Below are 24885 nucleotides of genomic sequence, written 5' to 3' on the forward strand. Positions count from 1 at the left end.
ATTCTCAAATCTGCAAAATAAGAAAAGCTGAGAGGAATAGTTAATGTAATAGACAACAAGAGTAAGAAAAACTTTTTTGCATTGAAAACAAAGTAAATGTCCATTTGGATTATTACTACCCTATAAAAAATCATGAAAATGATGATATGGAGAAAGATGGGAAATTTATATGAATAGAGACAAATCAAAGAACTGTACACAATGATAACTGCACAAATAAAAACAACAGCAACAAAGAAACTGAAAATCAATGTTATGAAATTATGAGGGCCAAGCTAACTCCTAAAGAAGAGATATGAGATTATCTATTTTCATTCCTTGTGAAGGTAAGAGACAATGGGCATAAAACATCACATATAATGGCAGCCTCAGCTGATGTTAGTTTTACTAGACTTTATTCTCTCATTTTTTCACTGTTTGTTTTAAGAGATGGCTGTCTGTCTGGGATATATTGAAAAATATAAGTGATATAAAAACAAAAACTGTCAATAGAATTGGAAGGGGGGGGTCTTGACAAGTGAAAGTCTTATACTTAGATTCAATGAATCAACTCCATAAGGTAAGGAAAAGGCAGAAATGAAAAGGCAACAGTTTGACTGAAAAAGATCCAAAGATTTTAGTAAACAGGTTAATATGAACCAACAAGGTGACATGGTAACTGAAAAAGCTACTATTTTAGGCTACATTCAGGAAAAAGGTAATAAGAGTACTTAGACTATATGTGGAGTTCTTTAATTTTAGGTTATTATAAGAGAGAGATGAATAAATTGGAATGTATATGCAAAAGAGGGCAAGCAAAAGAGTGAAGAAGCCTTTAAGTCAATAGGGAACAGCTGAAGGAACTAGAAATGTTTAGCCTTATTATGAAAAAACACAGGTTGAACAAAATTGTTTTCTGTAAGGATTTTCAGGGCTTTCATAAGGAAGGATTAGACTTGTTTTGTTTGGTCTCAAAAAGTACTTGAGTTCCCAAACCCACCTTCTTTCTTTTCTAGCCTGCCTAGGAAACTATCCCCAAAATCAATGCAACTCAAGAAACACTTCTTAACCCCTATACGAAAGGTATAATGCTACCTACTGGGAGTAGTTTTAATTTTTTTATATGGGAAGGGCACAGGGGGACAGAAGGAGGCTAGACCTATAATTTCATAAGTATGGAGAATTCATATTGATCAAATTCCCTCTATCAATGCAAATCATCAATTACCCTTTAACATCTAGTCTTACAGTAACTGGGGCATTAATAAGACAATTATAAATCTGTCTAGGATCATACAACCAGTATATATCAGAAATTGGTTCTGAATTCAGGTTTTTCAGTTCTTTATCAATTACAACAAAATGTCTCTGTCAGAAAAATTCAAACACAGAAACAACAATCTACATACAATATAAATCCTAACTTGCCATTCTAAAATAGCAGTTAAAGACCATGAGATAAAGAGATATTCAGATTGAAAACCAATAAACTATTATTTATATTACATAAAAAGAATAGACTAACTTGAGTAATTTGTCAGTAGTATCATTAGCAGTCATAAGTCCAAATATAGAATTATAGATTTGGAAGGAGCCTGAAGCCATTTCATCCAAGGCATACCTTAACAAGAATTACCACAACAACACAACTGGACATTATTGGACAAGTAAGCCATTCAGTCTTAAGTTTGAAGGACTTTGTGATATGGAGCTTACATTTCACTTTCAAACAGTTCTGGGTTTTTTTGGTTTGGTTTTTTTTTTAGGTTTTTTGCAAGGCAAAGGGGTTAAGTGGCTTGCCCAAGGCCACACAGCTAGGTAATTATTAAGTGTCTGAGACCACATTTGAACCCAGGTACTCCTGACTCCAAGGCCGGTGCTTTATCCACTACGCCACCTAGCCGCCCCAAACAGTTCTGTTTTTCTATATGTCAGGGCCAAATAAAACAAATCTAATCATCTACCCCAAGAAAATCCTTTAAATATTTATAGTCAGTTACCATAGCTTCCCCTCACTCCAGCCTTCTCTTCTCCAGGTTAAACACTGACAGTTCCCTCAAGCACCTACTCAATCCTCTGGCTCTTAAGTCCCCACCAATACATGTCTCTTTATATGACCAAGCATTCACAATATCTACACCTTATGATCACAAACATAAATATTTACTTAACAATCACACAAAAGAAATATCATAATTATTCATATTAAAGCAAATGCATGAATCTTTGTAACTAAACTTCAGTGCCCTTTCTGTCTCCAAAAATGTTCATAGAAAGCACCTTAGTCAAACTTCGGTGCTAAAAAGATGCTTCTACTTTAAAATAGACAATCCATCTTATACTTAACTAACACTTCCAGAGACAACGCATTTCAGTCAATAATGAAAATAAACTATAATTTATATATATGTGTGTGTGTGTGTGTATGTATATATATGTATATGTATATATGGGAAAATAAAGCTGTAAATACAGAAAAAGGGTAAAGTGTTTGAACCACTGAGTGACTTCTAATTCTCTTCTTTAAATCTGTTCCTCTATTTCTTACAGCTTCAAACTTAGTAGGCACTTAATAATGCTTATTAAATAATTTAAAATGATAAATGCTTAGTTAATTATTGAATTGATGAATAGTCTTTTAATTAGTCATACATATTTGCATTGTATACACAGAATATATAAAAGATTATAAATTTAATCTGCTTAGAGGTGTTTCACAAATATTAGGCCCTTAATTTAAGGAGGACTTGAGGGGATGTGGAAAGTGGTACTAACCTACTGTCATTGTTCTTATAAAGAATATGATGGTAGAAATTATTTTCTGTTAGGACTAGATGGTCAGGGGCAGCTAGGTGGCGTAGTGGATAAACCACCGGCCTTGGAGTCAGGAGTACCTGGGTTCAAATCTGGTTTCAGACACTTAATTACCTAGCTGTGTGGCCTTGGGCAAGCCACTTAACCCCATTTGCCTTGCAAAAAAAAAAAACCTAAAAAAAAGAACTAGATGGTCTCTGAGGTCTCTTCCAACTCTAAAATTTCTATGTATTGTTTTAAATGACAACACATCACTGCCACAGAATGAAACCACCACTTACCATATTTATTAAATGGGATGAGAGCACAGAAGATGGCCCTGTTCTGAGAATGCGTGGGACAAAACACTAGGGTGCTTGGTTAGAACTGGAGAGGGGAAAGAGTAGAAGTAGAGCAAACTTTGTTATAAATTAAAAGAAACTTCAAATTCTCTTATGAATTAAGCCTTTTTTCTAACATTTTTCTTCCATTTGCATGTAAGTCTTCTTTCACAACATGATTAGTATAGATCCATGTTTAGTATGGTTATTGTCATAAAGCCTATATTACATTGCTTTCTGTCTGGGAAGGAAGAGAGTAAGAAAGTATTTTTTAAAAATGAATGTTTAAAACTACTACTACTACTACTACTACATGAAGTTAAAATAAATAAATGGGGGGAAGGGCGGAGTGAAGAGAACCTCACTTGCTTCCAATTTTGCCAGGTTTGGTCCTAGCTTTCTTATGGTTTGCTTGATTTTCTGGATTTTCTCTACTAGAAGTCTTCACTAATGAGTTGATTTTATCTCAGGATTTAACTTGGAATGCCTTGTAAAGTTAAGAATTTAATACAATCTAACATTTATGAATTTAGCCCTAGAAAGGTGTTTAGATAATTCAGAATGAAGTCATTTGACAAATGAATGCTCTAATGCTTTTCAAAGAACTTAGCTCCAAAACTATAAAAAATACTGTGAACACAGATGCCTGGAGTGAACTGAAGCTTGGAAGTGGTAGAATAAAGTGAAGACCCAAATATGGATTTGTGAAGGTCAGGTGTGGAAAATATACATTAATAGATTACCAATTTTATAAAGTGATTTATTTTGATTCAAAATGTACAGTGATAGTGGAAAATGGATTCTTCCAAAAATGCTTTACATCTTGCAAAGATGAAAATACACTATTATCTACATAATAAGGGAAGTGTAGCTATAAATAATGTAAAGGTAGATAACTGATAATTCACATACAAGTCACACTCATGTTGCTCCATTAGCACAAATTTATCTTTTTAATACTCAAAGTTGCATCTATGCCCTCAGTCAGCTACTTAGTCTGTGTTAAGAAAAGATTTCTTACTGCAATAAGAAAAGTAAACTATTCCAGTCCTTAACCATCAATTCTCACAAAGTAGTTGTGCTAATTCTGACACTGGCCAGTTACAGACATTGGCTATAATTCGTAAGCTAAAAGGAATCTTCTACTTCATCTCCCTCCCCAGTTTTACAGATGACACAATTGAGATTCAATAGAAAAGTGACTTTTGTAAGTTGAAACAGTGAGTTGGCAAATACACTTGTGTAAAAAAAAATCAAAAGATATAATATGAATACATGTACACATTCCCCTAAGTCCTGCAGAACAGTATAAAATAATTTCCTATTCTCTCCCTTTTTCAACAATATTGTTTTTATAGCATTCAATTGTCCTTACTACTAATCAATTCAGTAGTAATAACAATTCCTAATATAGATGCTTTATCTATTCTGGAATTCCATTCCATTCAATTCTGGAACAAACAACTGTGAAAGTCTATGACTTCATAAATAACATATAACTCAAAGGTCTTTTTTTTTTGACTAATCTAAGAGGGCAAGGGGAAGGCCATTGGAAAGATGCCCTTCATGAAGTTTTGTTTTTTTAAACTCAACATTTTAAATATATAACATGACTCTTGTGGCATATGAATGTAGGTGAAGACATATAATTGGTAGAATAATAGACACTAATATTACATGCTGCTTCAGTTTTGTCATAGTTCTAATCCATCAAACTGATTAATGTTATAATAACTCTACACAAACCTATCATTTGTGCACTAATGAAGTCAAACCCAGTTTATCCTTAGGCAACTAGATTGTAAAGGCCCTTAGATGTCAAGTTTATCAGTTTATCAAGTTTACTTGGAGAATTCAAGCTAAAAAGAGTAAGAACTCTAAATCTGCAAGATTTTTTGCCAATAAACTCAAATACTATTAACATAAATGCATAAAAACGCCAACAGAATTAAAAGAAGGTCTGGTAACTCCTCAAACAAAGAATATGAAACTACTAGACTTCAGAAAAGAAATAACTTGATTTTAAATGGAAATTGTAAGTAAAAGCAGGAAAACAAAACGGACATATAAATTATATGGCTCTAAAACAGTTAAGGTATGAAATTAACATTTAGTACAGTTCTAAAATTTTCAGACTTTTAAAATTGAGATTAGATAAAAGAGACTTAATCATAGCTAGAATTTTTGAATATTTAAGTATCTGATATAAAAAACAAATTTAGCATGCTTCAAAGATACAAACTATGTATGACAATATCTTTTAGTCATGAATATTCATTATGCATTTTTAGATTTTTGTTTAGTACGGTATTTTTAAAGTCTTATATTATCACTATTTGATCATCATACTTCAGAAACAAAAAGAATCATCAATGGTGTTTATTAATCTAAAGAAAGGCCAGTAAAGTATATGAGATAAATGAGAGTATGACAATAAATACCAACCTCTTAGGCCCACGGCAAACATATCAATGTTTTTCTAGTTGCAATAAACTCTCCAGCCAGTCATTTCTGACAAAAGTAATAAGCAGATGAGAAAGAAAGAAGGATCCTCCCTCCACCCCCCACCCTCACCCCCAAGTTCCTAGGCAATAGGAACCTAATACAGCTGAAAGGATAAGTGGACTGTCTAGTAACAGTGACTTCAATTCCCTGCTCTTAGGAAGCAGAGGTTATTTTGTCAATGGTTATACGCACTTCAACCAGAGAGGTGCCTAAAAATGCTAGTCAATAATTAAGTGCAGGAGACCATCTTCACCCAGCTTCTTGTATTTGTCAGCTGGACAGCAAGTGGTTAATTTTGGGAATTGAGTGAACTACCCTGACTCCATTGTGTGATGCAATTCTGGAGCTAGTTCAGTTCCCTTTCTATTCAATTATGGGTCTGATTCAAATTCTATCTGGTGAGAAAATGTTATTTAATTGTGGGAATTGAGAGAAAATCTTATTATATTGTTTGAACCTAGCACTGTTGGCTGAGAAGCTGGACCACCTCTCCCTGCTGCTTAGAGACCCTTAACTAAGGACCTAGGCTATGCTGACCAGAAACCCAGTCAGACCCAAGATTGATGCAAGTTTTCTCACAATTGTTCATCTCAAGCAATTCACATTTATTTGATAATTCAATTAAATAGTTTCCACATTCATTTGACTTTTACAGACATTTTGGGGAGTAGGGTACCTCCTTAAACTGATTCCAAAGATTTACAACCTATTCAACTCTCCCTCTCCCAACTAAAAAGTCCCTAATCTTTCCTTCAATTAGAAATTAGGTTAATGTTGTATTGTTTCCTTTTAATTCTGATTGTTTTTAATATAAATCTGTCTCCTCCTTCCTGGTATCCTCCTCAGTATTCAGAGTCCACTCCTAAGCTGAAGAAGGCTCCTGGTCCCAATCTGTGGAGCAGTTGGGATACTAGGCTTGGAAGCTTGTACTTCTGTTTCCTCAGTCATTTCATCATTCTGTAAGTATTTATTAAGCACCTACTGCATGCCTGGCACTGCCCAGAGTTGGCGATGGAAGACATTCAGGTGTAGAGGGTAGCCAGGGAAAAGGCTGGCTGGCAGGAAAGAAGAACACAGGCCAGGGAAACTAGATCATGAAGTTTATGGAATAAATAAATAGTGGAGCGGAATAAAATCTAATCAAATTGAAAAGATAGGAAGGGACAGGTTGTGAAAGTATGAATAGACAGCAATTGGAGTTTACTGAGAGAAGAGCAGGGCTTCGACAGACTTGCCCTTTAGCAAAAAATTACTTTGACCTGGTGTGGGGAGAAACTTGAGTCAAGGAAATCAACCAGAACACTAATGCATTAGACCAGTTTGAGAAAAACTGCACTAAGATGGAAACTGTGTAAATGGAGAGAAGAGAATGAGTACAAGAGATGTGAAGGAAAAGAAGGGGACAGTAAAAGAAATGTCAATGGAGAGAAAAGGGCCTGTACAAGAGATGTGAAGGGAAAGAAGGCGGCCGGGGGGGGGGGGGGCGCCTCGGTGGGCAAGTACAAGAGATATATATGAAAAGAAGGGGCAGTACAAGAGTACATATGTAAATAGGGGCAGCTAGATAGAGCACCTGCCCTGGAGTCAGGAGTACCTAAGTTCAAATCCAGCCTCAGATACTTAATAATTGCCTAGCTATGTGATCTTGGGCAAGTCAGTTAACTCCATTTACCTTGCAAAAACCAAAGAGAGAAAGAGAGAGAGGGATGTAAATGAAGAGAAGGGGGCTGTACAAGAAATGTGAATGGAGAGAAGAAGGCATGTACAAGAGAAGGGAAAAGAAAGAAGGGGGGAGTATACAAAAGATGTGAAGGGAGAGAAGGCATGTACAAGAAATATGAAGGCAGAAAAACAAGCCACAATAACAGATTGGATGAAGTAGCAAGGTGGCATAGTGAATAAAGTACCAGTTCTGGAGTCAGGAGGACCTGAGTTCAAATTCAGCCTCAGACACTTAATACTTATTTAGCTGTGTAACCTTGGGCGAGTCACTTAACCCCATTGCCTTACAAAAACCAAAGAGAGGGGGAGGATGGGGAAACAGATTGAAAATGTAAGGCAAATGCAATTGAGAAGTCTAGGTTGACAAAGCTATGTGAATTGTAAGCTCTCAATAGTAATTGGGAAGTTGGGAAGAAGAGAGAATTTTGGGAGTTGTTTGTGATATGTTGAAGATTTTGAGATCTGAGAAACATCTACTAAACTCTTCTTCTAATAATAATAATGCTACTCCATATATTTAACTCCTAAGAAGCTACAGAAATAAATTCCTCTATTCCTTTCTTATCAACCATATTATCTGTGTTGAGTCAAAAAGTTTACACTAGAATTCAACATTTTTTTAAGTGTTTATTTCATATAAGGTACAATGTTAGCAGTACTGGAGATACAAAGAAAGAAACAAAACTATACCTGTTCTCAAAGAACTTACTTTCTACAAGAGTGTTTTCTAAGTGTAAATAATAGCAAGCGGTAACAAAGCAAGAGAAACAAAAAGAGCCAATAATGAGAAAGTTCAAGAGTAGAAGGTGGCCCCTGAAACTGAGATTTATGTTTTTGGGTTTTTTTTTAGGATTTTTTGCAAGGCAAATGGGGTTAAGTGGCTTGCCCAAGGCCACACAGCTAGGTAATTATTAAGTGTCTGAGACTGGATCTGAACTCAGGTACACCTGACTCCAGGGCCAGTGCTCTATCCACTGAGCCACCTAGCCGCCCCTGAAGCTGAGATTTAAAGAAAGATGAGGTCTATTCAAGATAGAGGAAAAGAGTTAGGAAGAAGCCTATGTGAGAAAGTATGAAAGGAAGAGCTAGAATGTAAATAGAAAAAGAGTATTAAGAGGGAATCAGGTGAAAGAAGACAAAAGGAAGGTGGAAACCAAATTGTAAAAGGCTTTAAAATGCTGAGCTGAAGAACTTTATCCTAAAGGTTAAGAAGGAATCACTGAAGATTTCTGAAGTAGTAGGTAGGAGAGGGTCATCTATATGTAAGATAGATGTTTTTAAGGCATTTAGTGAAAGGCTAAAATATAAATGATATAACAGTTCTGTGCTTTAGGAATACCATATAACAACTGTATGGAGACTTCATCGTTGAGTGAAAAATTGGGCCGATTAGGGAATATAACAACAATCCAGGGGAAGAAATGATTCATCAACCACAAATGTATAGTAAGACACAAAAAGGAAGAGATATATGAAGTTATAGCCAGTGGGGATGAATGAATCAAGTGAGGATTTTTTTTTAAACTGGTGGAGTCATGAACTGGTTTGTAGAAAGTAAGGAAGTACCCAATGGATGAGGAGAGACTGGAGGAAAAGTGGGATATTAGAAGAGGCAATCTACTAAAGAAAACAGAATGGAATGGGATATTTACACAGGCAGAAGGACTGGCCTCTAGAAAGATCTTGTCTTCATGTGAAATGAGAGATGCAAAAGGCACCAAAGTGATGGGAGATGAAAAAGGGAGAAGTTCTCAGTAAATGGTAAATAGTGAGTCAATTAGGGAGGTGAAAAAGGATTGCCTTGCTACAATGAGGATCTTGTTGAAATTATTTAACATAAATTTAACATAAATAATTTTCTTCAGTTTCATTCAAGGCAAAAGGAAATAATCTAAGGCTGAGACTGGCAGGGCAAAATCTATCATAGGATAAGGGATCAAGGGACCTGAGAGGAGGCGACAATATAAATTTGAAGTGGTTCACCAAGGGATCAAGACAAGGAAAGGAAAAGAATGTAGCCAGTTTAAGAGTGACAGTCTGGGAAAGAATTGAGGAGGGGAACTAGAAAGCAAGAAGAAGACCAAGAAGAGGTTTTAGGTTTGTAAGGCAGTGGCAAAGGTAGAATGACAACAGATTAAAACAAGAAAAAGGAATATCAGAATTCATGAACATGGAAGTGGTGCATTTGTGAGTGATGTTGAAACCAAGGGGATGATAATAATCTCTGTTTGTGTAGCAGAGGTGGGGGGGAAAGAGTGAGGCAGACAGAGTCATTTATGTGAAAAGGACCAGAGCCAGTTATGTTTAAGGACTAAGCTGAAGAATTAAGTTTGAGTATCAATATGTATGCATAAGTCCTCTAATATGAAACCATAAGTTAGGTAAGAAAGCCCATAAACCAGGTACTGTACTTAATGAGGAAACTATAAACTGGAAGACAACAGCAAACAGGAGAAGTTACAAAGTGATGGTGAAAGAGCAAGAATCTGGAAATGGTCATGGAGAGCAGAATATCTCATCTCTACTACCTCAAACACTGAGAAAGGGGAAATGAGTGTAAGTGCAGATGTCAGATCTCTGGGAGACTTTCTATATCCCAGAAGATAGTAGATGTGGGAATGGTGATAAAAACAGGTATTATATCTATAGAGCAGGCATTCCAGGAAGTATAGTGGAAGGGGTCAACAGACTCAAGAAAGGGATATGACAGGGGAAGTATGGAGAGGGAGAAAGGAACAGAAATAAGAAATCAGTCACTTGGAAAACAGAAAAGGATTTGAATAATGACAACCAGTGCATCAAAATGACCAAGTAGACTAGGTCTAAATCCCAAAGAGATCATTCAAAAAAAAAAAAGGGAAAAGACCCACATGTACAAAAATATTTATGCCATTTTTGTAATGGCAAAGAATTGGAAATTGAGGGGATATCCAGCAGCTGGGGATTGGTTAAACAAATTATGAAATATGAATACAATTGAGTACTATTTTTCTATAAGAAATCTTGAATACCCAGACTTTCAGAAAAGCCTGGAAAGATTTGCTTGAACTGATGATGAGTAAAATTAGCAGAACTAGGAGAACTGTGCACCTTAACAGCAACATTGTGAGATGAGCAACTGTGAAGGCCACAACTACGTCTCAGTATTTTAGTGATCAAGAACAATCCTCATCCAGAGGAAAAAAATATGTAGTCTGAATGCAGCAGAAAATATATTATGTTCACTTTTTAAAACTTCTTTTATGTTTCTTTCTGTCTCATGGTTTTTTTCCCCACTTAATTCTAATTCTTCTTTCACAACATGACTAATATGGGACTATGTTAAACACAACTGTATATCTACAACCTATATCAGATTGCTCACTGCCATGGGAAGGAGAGAAGGGAGAGTGGTAGAAAAATGTGGAACTCAAAAGTTTGCAAAAGGATGAAATGTTGAAAACTATACTAGCATGTAACTGGAAAACATTTTTTTTTTATTTTTAATGACCAAGTGGGAGTTTGCTTATCATTGAGGAAAGAGTTCAGATAGGTTATCAATATCCCTAGGGCTTTGGTCTCTTAAAAGTCCTCTTAAAAGCCTTCAGCAGTTCAGAAGACCACATGAAAGTGCATTTCTTTTGTCCTCTTGCAGGAAGAAAAGGACAAGACAAGTAAGGAGACTAGCAGAGGAGAGCATGATAGAATGGCTTCTCTCTCCTTCCAAAAGAGGTGGGAACAGGCATAGGCAAAGAGATTCAATGGATGGCATATCCTCATTCCTTCACAATCTGGCTTCTAAGCATATCATTCAACTGAAATGGCTCTCTCCAAAGTTACTAACCACCTCAATTATCAAATCATGTGGTCTTTTCTCAGTTCTCATCCTTCTCCATCTAATTGCTTCATTTGACAGTTAACTACCCCTCTTCTCTTGGATACTTTCTCCTCTGTAGGTTTTCCGGACGACACTACTCTCTCTCCCAGTTTTCCTCCTACCTGCATGATCATGTTAATTCTCTTTTACTGGCTCATCATTTGTATCATGCCCACTGATTCCTCACTCCCATTTCTAATCTTTTACCAAGGGGCAGCTAGGTGGTGCAATGAATAGAGCACTGGCCCAGGAGTAACAAGGATCTGAGTTCAAAACTGACTTCACACACTTAATAATTGCCTAGCTGTGTGACCTTGGGCAAGTCACTTGTCCCCATTGCCTTGCAAAAAAAAAATTCGAATCTTTGACCAAGTCTTGCTATCTATCTTATACAACCTTTTCTCTTCTCTGACTCTACTATCACCTAGGTACAGGCTTTCCTTACTTCATATCTGGGCTATTTCAGAAGACTGAAAGATGGCTTCCTTGCCCCAGTCTCTTCCAATTCCAATCCACCCTTCACTTAATTATTAAAGTGAAAATCTTCCTTAAGTGCAGGTCTGGTCTTGTCATTCCTCTCCTGAATGGCTCCTTATTGTCTCCAAGTTAAACTATAAAATCCTCTATTTGGTATTCAAATTCCTTCTAACATTTCTATTCTTCTTAAGTTTTAATCTCTTCCTCATACTCTGGCTCGAATATGTATATGTGTGTATATATGTGTGTATGTATGCATATGTGTGTATATATGTCAAGCCATAATTCTTTGTATGTTATCTTCCCCACTAGATTTTGAGCTCCTTGAGGGCAGGGCCTATTTTTGCTTTTTTCTTTCTACACGATTTTTCTTTAATACATGATAGGTATTTAATAAATGCTTACTGATGTCAAAGATTCTTTCTAGTCCTGTGCTTGAGAAGCACATAAATTATTTCTCTTCTCTTTCTTCCTACTCTTTTTAGGTGAATTTATTAGTACTCATGGATTAAAATATCATCTCTGTAACAAATATTCACAGACCTAAATGTCCAGTATCACAGTGCCAGACTACCCTTTAGCTTCAGTACTTCATTACCAAAAGCCTATGTGACTAGTCAAACTTGATGTCCTAGGGATATCCTCTCAAATCAAGAAATTATCTTTATCCTCAAATCCAAGTGAGCTTCCAAACTTCCTATTTCTTTCAAAAGTTCCCATTCTTTCAGTCCCTAAAGTTAAAATCTCAATATTATCCTGGAATCCTCCTTCTGTCACTACACATATCCAACTAGTTCCCTAATCTTACTGTTTATCTTCAAGACATCTAGCCCCTTATTCACAAAATAACCACCTTTGTTCATCCTCCTTACTCTTCTTGACTAGTCTACTACAATATCCTCCAAATTAACATCCCTGTCTGAAGTCTCTCCTACAAACATCAAATTAATACAAAGTGATTTTTCTTTAAGAGATTGAACTCTGTTGTTCATAATCAATAAATAATAATAACTAGTATTTATAAATAATTTAAAATAAACTCCAGTGATTCTTATTGCCTTCAGGACAGTTTTAAAATCCTTCACAGGCAGGTTCTAACCCATGGTTCATTGAAGGCATTCCCACTACTGCTCTTTGATTTTACCAAACCAGTCTTCTCTTTGTTCTTCACATACTGCAATTCATCTCCAGGCCATATCTGGAATACTGAATTGAATTACTTTTTCAACTCTGCCTGCCTCTTTTTCTTCAAAATGCAGATCGAGCATTTTTCTTCAAGAAGTCCAGTATCTAATGCCCTCCCTAACTACTTTGGGTATAATTTCCTTGTGTTTATTTGTATTTATTCTCCTAATAGTCATTTTATATATGATTATATATATATATGTATACTTATCCCCCCACACACACAATTAGAATTTAAGAGTAGAGATTTGAGAGTAGAGATAACTTCAACCTTTCTCTTTGTATTATCCCACCTTGGCATTTGGCAAAAACAAAAAAAAAAAAAAAAAAAAAACATGCTTCAATCTGCTCTTTAAGTCTTAGTTCTCATGAGTCCCTTGGAATTGTGGCTGGTTATTGTGGTGATCATTTATTAAATCTTTCAAAGGTGATTATCTTTAAAAAATATTGTTGATACTCTGTAGACTGTTTTCCAGATTCTGTTCATTTGTCCTTCAGTTCATGGAGGTCTTCCCAGATTTTTATGAAATCATTCTGTTGATCATTTCTTAATGCACAACAGTATTCCATCATTCATATGCCACAATTTATTCAGCCATTCCCCAACTGATGAGTATCACCTCAGATTTAAATTCTTTGTTGTCACAAAAAAGAGTTGCTAGGAATATTTTTGCAATATTAGTTCTTTTTCTTTGATCTCTTTGTAGTAATGGTATTTGATCTCTTTAGTAGTGGTATTGCTTCTTGGAGATTTTAAAACAGAGGTTTGATAGTCCCTATTAGGCATATTATAGTGGGGGTTCTGTTTGTGTATGGAGTCATCTAGATAACCACTAAAGTACCTTCCAACTTTCAAATTCTGTGTGACTTAACAATAACACCACTAGGCATATATCTTTAAAGAAGTCCAAGATAAGGAAAGGTCCCATATATACAAAAATACTTACAGTAGCAGCACTTTCTTTTTTTTTAATCTCTGAATTCTTTTATTTTTTAACATTTATTTACATGCATATGCATATTTAAGTTACATAATTTCCTTTCACCCTCCCTTCCCACTCCCCTCAGTGGCAAACAGATGAATGTTGTACATACACATTGAGCAGCACTTTCTTAGAAGCAAACTAGAAGTTAAGTGAATGCTCATTAATTAGAGAATGATTAAGGAAATTGTCACATACAAATATAATTAAATAGTATTTAGTCGAAAAACATGAACACAAAGAAACAGAAAGACTTGTGTAAACAAATACAAAGCAAAGCAAGCATAACCAGGAGAACATTTTCTTTTATTTCCCCAAAACAAGGAAAAATAACTTAAGAGACCTTCAAAAAACTGATGAATATAATAATTAAGATTTCAAAGGACTGAAGGGACCTCCTGCTTTTTGGTGGAAAAGAAATGAACTACCATCGTTTAATAAGGCATTCAAACATGGTCAAAGTGTTGACTTCTTTAGCTTAACTATTTATTTGTTAATGGAGAATTTTACAGGGAGAGTATCACTAGGTTGTGAAGGTGATGTTTAAAAAGAGATGAGGTGGGGTGGCTAGGTGGCATAGTGGATAAAGCACCGGCCTTGGAGTCAGGAGTACCTGGGTTCAAATCCGGTCTCAGACACTTAATAATTACCTAGCTGTGTGGCCTTGGGCAAGCTACTTAACCCCATTTGCCTTGCAAAAACCTAAAAAAATAAAAAAAAATAGAGATGAGGTTCATAAAATATTTGCTTTTAAAAAAGGTGGTAGGTGGTGAGGAAGCAGCAATTGCAAATGATCTTTCCTAAGAATGTGGCAGTGAAAGCGGCAAGAGATAAATAAGATAATAGCTTAAGGGGATAGAAGGGACAAAAAAGGCTACTAACTAGATATCTTCAAGACAGCACAAAACATTTTCTGGAAACTTCATCAAAGTTAAAACATAACAAAAAAGAGACATAAATGCCATTCAGAGTGAGAAATATCTTTCACTTATCTCTCATCCATTTACCTCTGAAAAATTTGGAAATGTGAACAAGCTAGGCAGAAAAGAGGTTGGCTACAAGTTCATTTGTCAGGAGGATTGTTCCCATTTGGCTTTACTTAGTGGTTATGGACATGGCCTAAAGTCATGTTTTAAAATGTTCCTTAGAGATTAATATTATGTTGCAATTTTATGTTATTCAAAAATAAGTCTTGATTAATGAACTGAAACTGCATTTATTTTGGAATCAAAGTAGTTAAAAGATAGTTTTTCCATTAGAAGTAATCAATAAGGAAAGTATAATTAAGTTGGTAATTATGAGGCCTGCACACTAGCCATTTCAACATACCTATGTGAAAACAGAGATCAATTTTAAAATGGTACTCAGAAATCAATTACATAAAACTGACCATGTTCTATAGGTTAACAAGGGTCAAGAAAACAAATTCTTAGTGTCAACAACTCAATGATTCAGGCTGGAATAAGTACCAATTAAATAAAGAGCTTTCAGTTTATTGTTGGTATGACTGTCATTTCCTCAAAATGTCTTTATTTACTCTGTGTACATTATTATCAAAGTGATTTATCATTTTTTAAAATCAATTTTTCTGGGGAAAATAGAAGATGGTAGTAGAGATTACTCAGAATTAACATATACAAGATAGGCCCTACCATGACTGTGACCCCCAATTTTTAAAAGACTATGTTTACTATTCTATTTCCACTAAAGCCCTATGCTGAATACTTCATAATGGCATGGAGGTAACTGAATTTTCAAAGTATTATGCTATGTCTTACAAACCAGAAAAAGCTTCAAATAAAGGCCCCCAAAGAGAACATGAGTACACATGTTGTAAGAGAACCAACCTAATAAATGCACAAAGTTCATCACCAGCAATCCTTCTGACACCAAGTGATTAATTTTTGGTGAGGGTAGAGCAACTCATATTAAGCAACTCATATACTAAGATATACACAGTATAGACATTATTATGGCAGTAGGCATACCTACTAACAAAATCAAAAATATTAAGGAAAAAGTGCCGTCTTTATGTGAATATTAGAATAAAAATAATGCTATGATTGACAAATCCTTTTCACAACCTTGTGCTATTTTCATTTTACAGGTAAGAAAACAGACCCATAGTCATATAGCTATAATGAACAAAACCAACATGCACAAATAGGGTTTCTGACTCCAGGTTTGGTGTTCTTTCCACTATTCCGATGCCTCTTAATGTTTTCAGTTGTTTTACCAATGATAGGCACAGATTTGCACTAAGCTGATTTTCCTCAGGCCCAAAGTAGGCATTTGCAAAACAGCTGACTTGGGAAGGACTAACAATAGCCAGGTTCCACAGGTAACTGATTCCAACAATAGTATACTAGCTGAGTCACAGACCCAAAATAACCACAAATACAGCTTCTCCCAAAATATCCATTTTAAAGAAGGCTTCCAAGAAAGTCATCACTTCCTCTCCCATTCATTCACTGTACTCCCTAGGCTGGACTCTTTTAACTTCTCTTCCACATTCCCTCATTAGAGGATAAGCCCCTTGAGGTCTGGGATTGTCTTTTTTAAAAATTGTATTCCCAGCACCTAGCACCACACTAGTATCTAACAGTCACTTAGTAAATGTTTACTGACCAGACATGAAAGGGCCCAAATTGACTCTTTGATCAGTCATGTTGCAGTGCCCTCCTCTCTCCCAGTCCCCAATTTTCCAAAGCACATCTTGATGCCTGAGGAAATCTGTGGCACATGAATAAAATATCATGAACTATTATGAGGAACTTGAAATCCTGACTCCACCAGGGTCAGGCAGAGCTGCACATGAAAGCATTCCAGAAAGCTTTTCACTACAACTGAATGCAGCCTAGAGTTGAGAGCATCCCCAGGCATAAATGGGCCAGAGTTCCCTCACAAAATCACCATAGAATTCCCTAAAGTAGGCATTCCTTGAACCAAGGCTCCAAGGGGACAGAGTAGAATAATTTTAGGATATGGTCAAACAGGTCACTCCTATCACATTACTCCCATTTTTTTATATGGAGGGAGAGAGGAAGGAAGAATCAGTTAATTTGCTCAGCATCATTAGGCAAGAATTTTCAACTTTTCTTCTCAGAAGCAGTGTTCAATAATTTCAGAAAAGTAGACTTCTACTTGTCACAGAAATAGTATTCTGGTAAATTAACCATCAAGGAACAAGCTGAGAAAATTAATGAACATGGAGGGGAAAAATAAGGGAAAGAAAAAAATCCTAGAATGACGGCTTTTTAATATTGGCAAGATGACGAATGCATCCAAAAGTAAAAATCATTCACAATTTATATGGAACAATCAAAATAAAATAGTCAAATTAAAAGGAAAAGTTAAATATATAGTGATAATGCTCCAAGCCATCATTTTAAAGTTTAGGTTTATGATTCTATCATAGAGAACAAATTGAATTAGCTGACTTATTTTTCTTCTAGTATAAAGTCTTCTCAGTCTTGTGCTTTACTTTGATTAAAATGTTTTTCCTTGCTCACATTTACAACATATTTTCTCAAGAGATATATGGGTGGGGTGGCTAGGTGGTACTGTGGATAGAGCACCAGCCCAGGAGTCAGGAGTACCTGAGTTCAAATCCGACCTCAAATACTTAATAATTACCTAGTTGTGTGGCCTTGGGCAAGCCACTTGACCCCATTGCCTTGCAAAAACGAGAGAGAGAGAGAGAGAGAGAGAGAGAGAGAGAGAGAGAGAGAGAGAGAGAGAGAAAGAGAGAGGACAATCCCTCAAAAAAAATTTCTTTTTTTTTTGTCTTTGTATAGTGTTCCAGTCGAGTGTCTGGCACATAATAGTGGACATTTCATAAATATTTGTTAACTAGTTGTTTACAGAAAGTAACTATAGTAAAGTTTCATTTCACTGGATGAGGTTCTAAATCAGTGGTTAAGGGAAAAAAAATGGACATTCAAAATTTATCCTTAAAAATCTCTGTAATTCCACATAAAGTATTTTTAAATAGGATAGCTTTAAAAGATGTATATTATAACAGATGGATCTGATGGTTGCTATAGGAACAACTATTTTTTTATTTTTCAAGACACCCAGCTAAGCTATTGACTAGGAGATATAATAACAAAGCATCATTAAAAAAATTTGTAAAAACTGTAAAAAAGATTGCCTAAATCTACTGCCTCCATTTCCTTTCTTACCATTTACATCTCAATCCCTTGTAATATGGTCTCTGATCCCATCATTCAAATAAAAGTACTCTCCCGGTTAGCAATAATAGTCTCTTACTACTTAATTCAATGTCCTTTCTCAGTCTCAATTTCATAACTTACTTCTTCGAAGCTTTTGAGTCATCTCCTACCCTAGCTTAAGGGGCAGGCAGGGCTTTCTTCCTTTTTCCTCCAATCCCTCAAGGATCTACCCTGGAGTTCTCTCCAACACTCCCTACTTATATAGTCAGCCATCTTACCAAGACCCAAGAATTCTATTATCATTTCTATACCTATGGATCCCAAATCTATTATATCCAGGGAGAAGAAGGAAATAAATATTTATGCAGTGCCTAAAATGTGCCAGGCACTGTGCCAACTGCTTTACAAATATATCATTTCACTTGATCCCCACAACACACCACCTTCAAAGTACTGCAATTATTCCCATTTTCTACTGAGGAAACTGATGCCCAAGATCACCAGTGTCTGGGGCTGCATTTGAACTCTCAGTTTCCTAACTTAGTCACAGTCACCTCACTGCCTAACCCTCCTAATATTCTGAATTCCAAACTATTATTAACAGCCAATAGTTGGCCTTTCAAATTTGATATAGACAAAAGAGAGTTACCCCGTATTTCCACTCAACCCTTCCTACATGCCTCTTTATTTTACTGCAGTCCTTCCAATCACTAAAGGTCACAACCTTACAATTATTCTTGACTCTTTCCTTTCCCTCAAACCCTATATTCACTCACTTACAATTTTACCTCCACAGTCAACTCCAATCCATCTCTTCGCTACAAGCACACTCTTTGTCTTAGTTCAAGATCTCATTACCTCTGACCTCGATTGCTGCAATAGCATCATAATTGGCCCATCCCAGATTCTAGAGAACCCATTCTCACTAGTGCCAAATTGCAATTACTAAGACATAGATCTCACCATGTCATCTTCTACCCCAAAAAAAACTATATATCTCCCTACTGGCTCCAGAATAAACTACAAATTCCTCTACCTGGCATTACAAGTCCTCCACAATCTGGCACCTACCTATCCTTTCAATCTTGTTTCTTATTACTCCCCCATTTCATGTTCTCCATTTCACTCCAACTGATCTGTTAAAGCTGTTTCCTATAGATTATATCTCCTATCTCTCTTTGCACAGGTGATGCAACATGTAAGAAATTCCCTTAGGTCATAGGATCACAAATTTATAATTGTAAGGGACTAGTAGTCCTCTAGTCCAACCCTCTCATTTTGAGGAAAGGATTTGCCCAAGATCACCAATAATGAAATGTCATAATTGTGACAAAAACCTAAGATTTCCAATTTTCAATCTGTGTTCATTAGTTTTAGAACTTCACAATATTATGTACATTTCTAAAACTCCCTAGTTTCCTACAAATACAGGTATAAAATCACCTCCAAGAGTCCTCCCAGACTAGATGTGATCTCACCTCCAAGCATTTTTTCCCCTCCAGGCTACTATGATGTGTAAAAGATGAAATGCCTAAGGAAAGAAAAAGTTCAGGCTTCCAAGCATATGGATTTATTAAGGAATGCAGAGCAACTGCCCAACAAATCAAGACGAGTATCCTTCCTCAGCTTTAGCACTGGACCTCAAATACATTAAAAATAATCAAATAAGATTAAATAAATAAAAGAATACAATTAACCAGAATACAACATTAGGTAATCTGATTTCTAATTGGATGAAAGATTAGGGACTTCCCATGTTGAATAAAGAAAAATGAACAGGTGTAATTCTCTGAAATCAAGTGCCAGTGAACAACTAAAGGAACATGAAAACACCAACTGATCGATACAAGGTAAATTTTCAGATAAGAGATATGAATTGGTTAAGTGTGAGTAAAACCCTTGCACCATTCTTTGGGTCTGACTGGGTTTCTGGTCTGCATAACCTATATCCTCAGTTAAGGGTCTCTAATCAGCAGAAAGGGGTGGTCTAGTTTCCCAGCTCCACAAGGCTTGGTTCAACCAATATATCAAGGTTTAATCCCAATTCCCACAAATGAATAAAGTTTTCTCACAAGACAGAATTTCGACTAGACCCATAATTGAACAGAAAGGGAACTGAATTTACTTAGTCACAAGATGCAATCAGAAGAGTTTACTCAATGACCAAAAGTACTGTATTTCCCATGTATAAGACACCTTAATTTGGGGGTCTGAAATTTTTAAAAAATATATTAAAGTTATTGAACTCAAATTCTATTCATCATGAAATTCAAAGACCTTCTGCTCATAGCTTTCGGGCATCTTTTGGTCAAGTCTGGTGTGTGGATGCATGCTTAGTCCATTCCATTTCATGAACCTGAAGCACCAATTTGTGTCCTCCTTTGGAATCAGTAACTTCTTTTTCATCAGCAATTCTTCTTGCCTCATGCGGAACCATCTTTGTGGACACAGGAATTCCACCCTTTGCTCTTCAATCCATCTCTTCAATTCCCTCTCTAACTCAGGTCATTTGGCTGACTTGCCTCTCTTGACTTTCTTCTGCTGTGGTGTTTTCAGTAGGGTTTCTTCTTCCCATAGTCAGTCCTCAGATTGTTTTCTCAGTTGGAGGAGGACCAAACTGCATGATTTCCATTCCCTTTTGCAAACTGGATCACTTTAAATTTGAATTCAGCACAGTACAAAAATCTTTTCTGGGCAAAACATGACAAAATATAACCTAGTATACAGGTAACAAATGGGAAACAGAGCACAAAGACAAGTTGGAAAAAAAAATCTACAACCACTGTATTATAAGATACTCCTAGTTTTAGATCCCAAATTTTTCAAAAAAGGGTGTGTCTTATACATGGGGAAATACAGTAACCCCTGATGTCCTAATCCCCTCAGTTCCCACAGGCTTTTTCCTATATTTTGCATCTGCTTGTGTAACAGTAACATCTATCCCTCTCCCAATTTCTCTCCACCTCCTCCCAAGGTAAACTCCTCCAGGGTAGAAACTATTATCTTTCTAACTTCAGCACAACTTTCTGTGCCCAGCATAAAGTAGGAGTTTAAATGTTTGTAGAATTGAATTAACATAATCCAAAACCACAAATAAGGGTGGAAAATTTCTACTTATCTAAGGAATGCAGAATTCTTTGACTATAGGATTCCCTTTGTAAATATTCTTTGTTTAATCTAAATTTTTTTATATTACTTTTTATTCCTTGAACCTATTTTTATTGATGGAAATCAAGCTAAGACACATGGCCTAGATCAAGGAGAAGCCAGCTTGGGACAATTTATAGTTTGGATTCATCATAGCTGAAGATCAAACACTAGGGCTAATGTCCCCAGGTCTCTCTCAATAACTAAAATCAAAAATTCCATTTCTGAAGCACTACAATAGCAAAAACTGTAATAATAATAGTAATGCTATTCTAAGAATCTAATAGAAAAATAAACATCAGTTTTATCTTAATATTAAGTTTTATTTATCTGATATATCTCATAACATTTGTAATACATAAGATGATGAAAACCACATGGAAAATTACTAAGTCCAAAATATTCTCTTTCTACTGCATATTCAAAAGAAAAAAGTCAGCTATGGGTCAAATTTTTAAAGACTCATCTGCCAATATCATTTTAGAGAGATGAAACCCATTGAAGTTCTGTCATTCATTCAATGTTTAATTACTAACATAATTCACTTATATATAAACTCATGTAAAGTACTGCTCTAAGTTAACAGAATCTTTAAATATGGCATCTGTGGGAAAATCCAATTGTAAAATCTAAGTAGAATTCACAGATTTGGATAAATATATAACCAAGATATCTGTCTCTAAAAAAGCGAATAAAAATGCACATTGAGGTTTGAAGGTTTATAACAAAATTTCTTTGGCTCACATAAAAATGCTTCAAAATAAAAATATATAATCAGCAAAAAACAAAGCTAAGTGTACAAGCTCAGAGGAATGCATTTTATGGTTTCTATTTTGCTAACGCAGTTACAGTTAATGGAAATTGCCATGACAAAATGATTGTTTTTATGAAAAGAGCCCATTTTACTACCAACCAATCAAATTTCATTTTATTACTGATGTTAAAAAGTTCAAAACCACAATTCATTCCTAGAGCATACAAAAATAAGAAAAGTATTCAAAACTAGAGTAGAGGCTCATTTTAAAAGAGATAAAAAATTAAAGCATGAATTTCTTTTATTAGCAGAGCAAATACTTCTATACACACATAAATGCCCTTGTTCAGATTTACTTGCTTATTATAAAATTCCTTGTCTTTTAGTGATGAGTAAGTCTGAATTTTCAGCATCTCTTCAAAATGCTTAGTCCATCTAACAACTGATTATTAAGAAATAAATGTTTCCAAAATGATTTAAATATATAAGAATACATGGTCTTTGTTTCAGCTTTCATTATAATATGTAATGTATACTAATTTAAGTATTTTAGCAAACATCTAAACCTCAGGAAAGCAAGTTCTCAAAAAATAAGAAAAAAATTTGATAGTGTGCTAAATTAACAGACATGCTTATTATTCTAAGCTAAAGAAATACTTTTTTGAAAAGTCACTGCTTGGGGTGGCTAGGTGGCACAGTGGATAGAACACCAGTCCTAGAGTCAGGAGTACCTGAGTTCAAATTCAGCCTCAGACACTTAATAATTGCCTAGCTATGTTGACCTTGGGCAAGTCACTTAACCCCATTGCCTTAAATTTAAAAAAAGTAAAAAAGAAAATTTTTAAAAAAAGAAGTCTTAAAAAGTCACTGCTACAGTAAGAAATATTAAAGTTACAAAATCAAAAATTAACACTGACAATTCTAGATTACTTGACGACAACTTGTCTTGATATGCGAATGACTTATCATCAACATTTTGTCAAATACAGCAAACTTTTTCTTTCAAAATCTAAAGGTGGAAAAAGTCCAGGAGTAAGATGAGAAGGGTCAAGCACCAGGATGTGATTTGTCTCTGGGTGGGGAAAGGGATGCATTTAAGAGATGTTACTAGGGTGAAATGGACTGGCCTTGACAACAGATAAGATAGATGGGAAGTGCCTCTGGGATGAGAGATAGTGAAGTCAAGGATGACAGCCAGATGGGGGGGGGGGGGGGGGGATTGAGAGAATGGTGGTGCCCTGAATAGTATAAGAAGAAGAAGTGAATACTTTGGGGGGGGGGGGACTGAGTTTGGTTTTGGACATGCTAAGTTTAAGATATCTGCTGGACATCCAACTCAAAGATACCTAATAAGCATCTGGAGATGTGAGGCTGGAAGTTAGCAGTGAAGTTAGGGCTAGATAAATAGGTTTGAGAGTCACTGGCAAAAACTGAATCCATAGGAGTTGAAGAAGTCACGAAATAAACAGGAGGGGGAGGAAGGGGGTGGAGCCAGGAGAGGGTCCTCAGGACATCTGTGATTAGGAGGTGTGACCTAGATGAAGATCCAAGCAAAAGAGACTGAGGAGGAGGTGTCAGATAGAAAGTAAAAGAACCAGCAAAGTAGTGTCACAGAAACCTGGAAAGAGTGTATTATCAAGGACTAGGGTTAAGTGACTTGACCAGGATCCAATAGATACTGTCTAAGGCAGAATTGAAATTCAGGTTCTATTGGTTCCAAGCCCAGCAATCTATTCATTGGGTCACCCTAGCAGATGCTCTATAAAATATAGTGCCTAATTATTCCTCCTCCCCTAAAAAAGCAAGAGATCAAAAGGGTGAAGGGATGCAAATATAATGTACCTATTTTTGTTAAAGTGAATATATATATATATATATAAAACAAACTAGTAGTTAGAGTTTATTGCTTTATGGACAATGCTAAGTTCTGTGAAATTTTAATATTTTTTGCTTTTGAGTTTAGACAACTTTTTTTAAAAGAAAAAGATCAAAAATCAAACTAATCTAGGAATGAAAAAGGCTTAATAATCACTTATCCTTTAACACTTATTTGCCAAATGAGTAAAAATTGACCCTGAAGCTTAATGGCAGCCTAAATTCTGTCATAGACCTACTTATTAGGGTAGTTTTTAAGACTGGAGTTGGACAGGACTTGAATGCAAAATATTTACAAACTGGGGAAGGAAGGAAATCTAGAATAAAAGGGTCACCAACTCTGGCCAAAAACTAGTGGCAAGGGGGGAAACAATACTAAAGGAGTTGCCATCTAGCAGCTAGGGAGTCAGGAGACATTAGACAGAAATCAGGTAAGAGTTGGAAAAAAGCACCAAGTCACACTTCTTGCCTGGCATCCATTTCATCATACACATCTCCAGTGAAAAACACCTGGAAGGTATCTACAATCTGCACCCAACTCATTCTTTTACAGAGAGCAAAGCGATTTTGTAAGTCTAGACTTTATAAAAGTACACATTCTTATTTAAAATAAGTAACTAGATTGGGGAGATATAAAGAGGCAAAAAAAACCAGACCCCTGCCCTCAAGAGGCTCCATCTAATCAGGGAGACCACATGAGAATATACAGAATAAGTCATTCTAGACCTATGAGAGCATGAAGGATGTAAAGTGTTTTAATTAGACAAAGATAGGAGAGGGGCTAGGTTATGAAAGACTTTGAATGGAGTATTATTGTTATTATTATTATTATTGTTGTTATTATTATTGAATGGGGAGCAGTGACAGTCAAAATTAGGAAAATCTCTTTAGGGGCTAAACTCAATATGAAAAGCAGTATAAAATGGTGAAAAGAGGACCAAACTAGAACCCTGGATGTCAAATTCTAATCCTGTCTCTGACACTTCTTTGCTGTTTAACTTTGAACAGATTACGAAAGGAAAGTCTTGAAGTTATTTGTAAAATTACTGGAGGATCTAAAACAGTACAAAACTCAGCATTTCCAAGGTTTCTT

The 24885-nt window shown here is 35.7% G+C and overlaps 1 protein-coding gene across 5 annotated transcripts in view; it reads right to left on the minus strand.

The window, feature by feature from the left end:
- The window catches only part of MTX2 (metaxin 2), a 134130-nt gene that overhangs the window by 105990 nt on the left and 3255 nt on the right, over window positions 1–24885 (minus strand). Inside the window, exon 1 of one of the 5 annotated variants that reach the window (XM_074215645.1) lies at window positions 18797–23093. The exons of the other annotated variants lie outside the window; for them this stretch is intronic. The gene's annotated coding sequence lies outside the window, so the exon portion shown is untranslated. Of the gene's footprint in view, window positions 1–18796; window positions 23094–24885 lie in introns of those variants that run through there. 5 annotated transcript variants of the gene reach the window in all.

Source organism: Macrotis lagotis, chromosome 1 (genome assembly GCF_037893015.1).
Source record: "Macrotis lagotis isolate mMagLag1 chromosome 1, bilby.v1.9.chrom.fasta, whole genome shotgun sequence".
Lineage (NCBI taxonomy): Eukaryota > Metazoa > Chordata > Mammalia > Peramelemorphia > Peramelidae > Macrotis > Macrotis lagotis.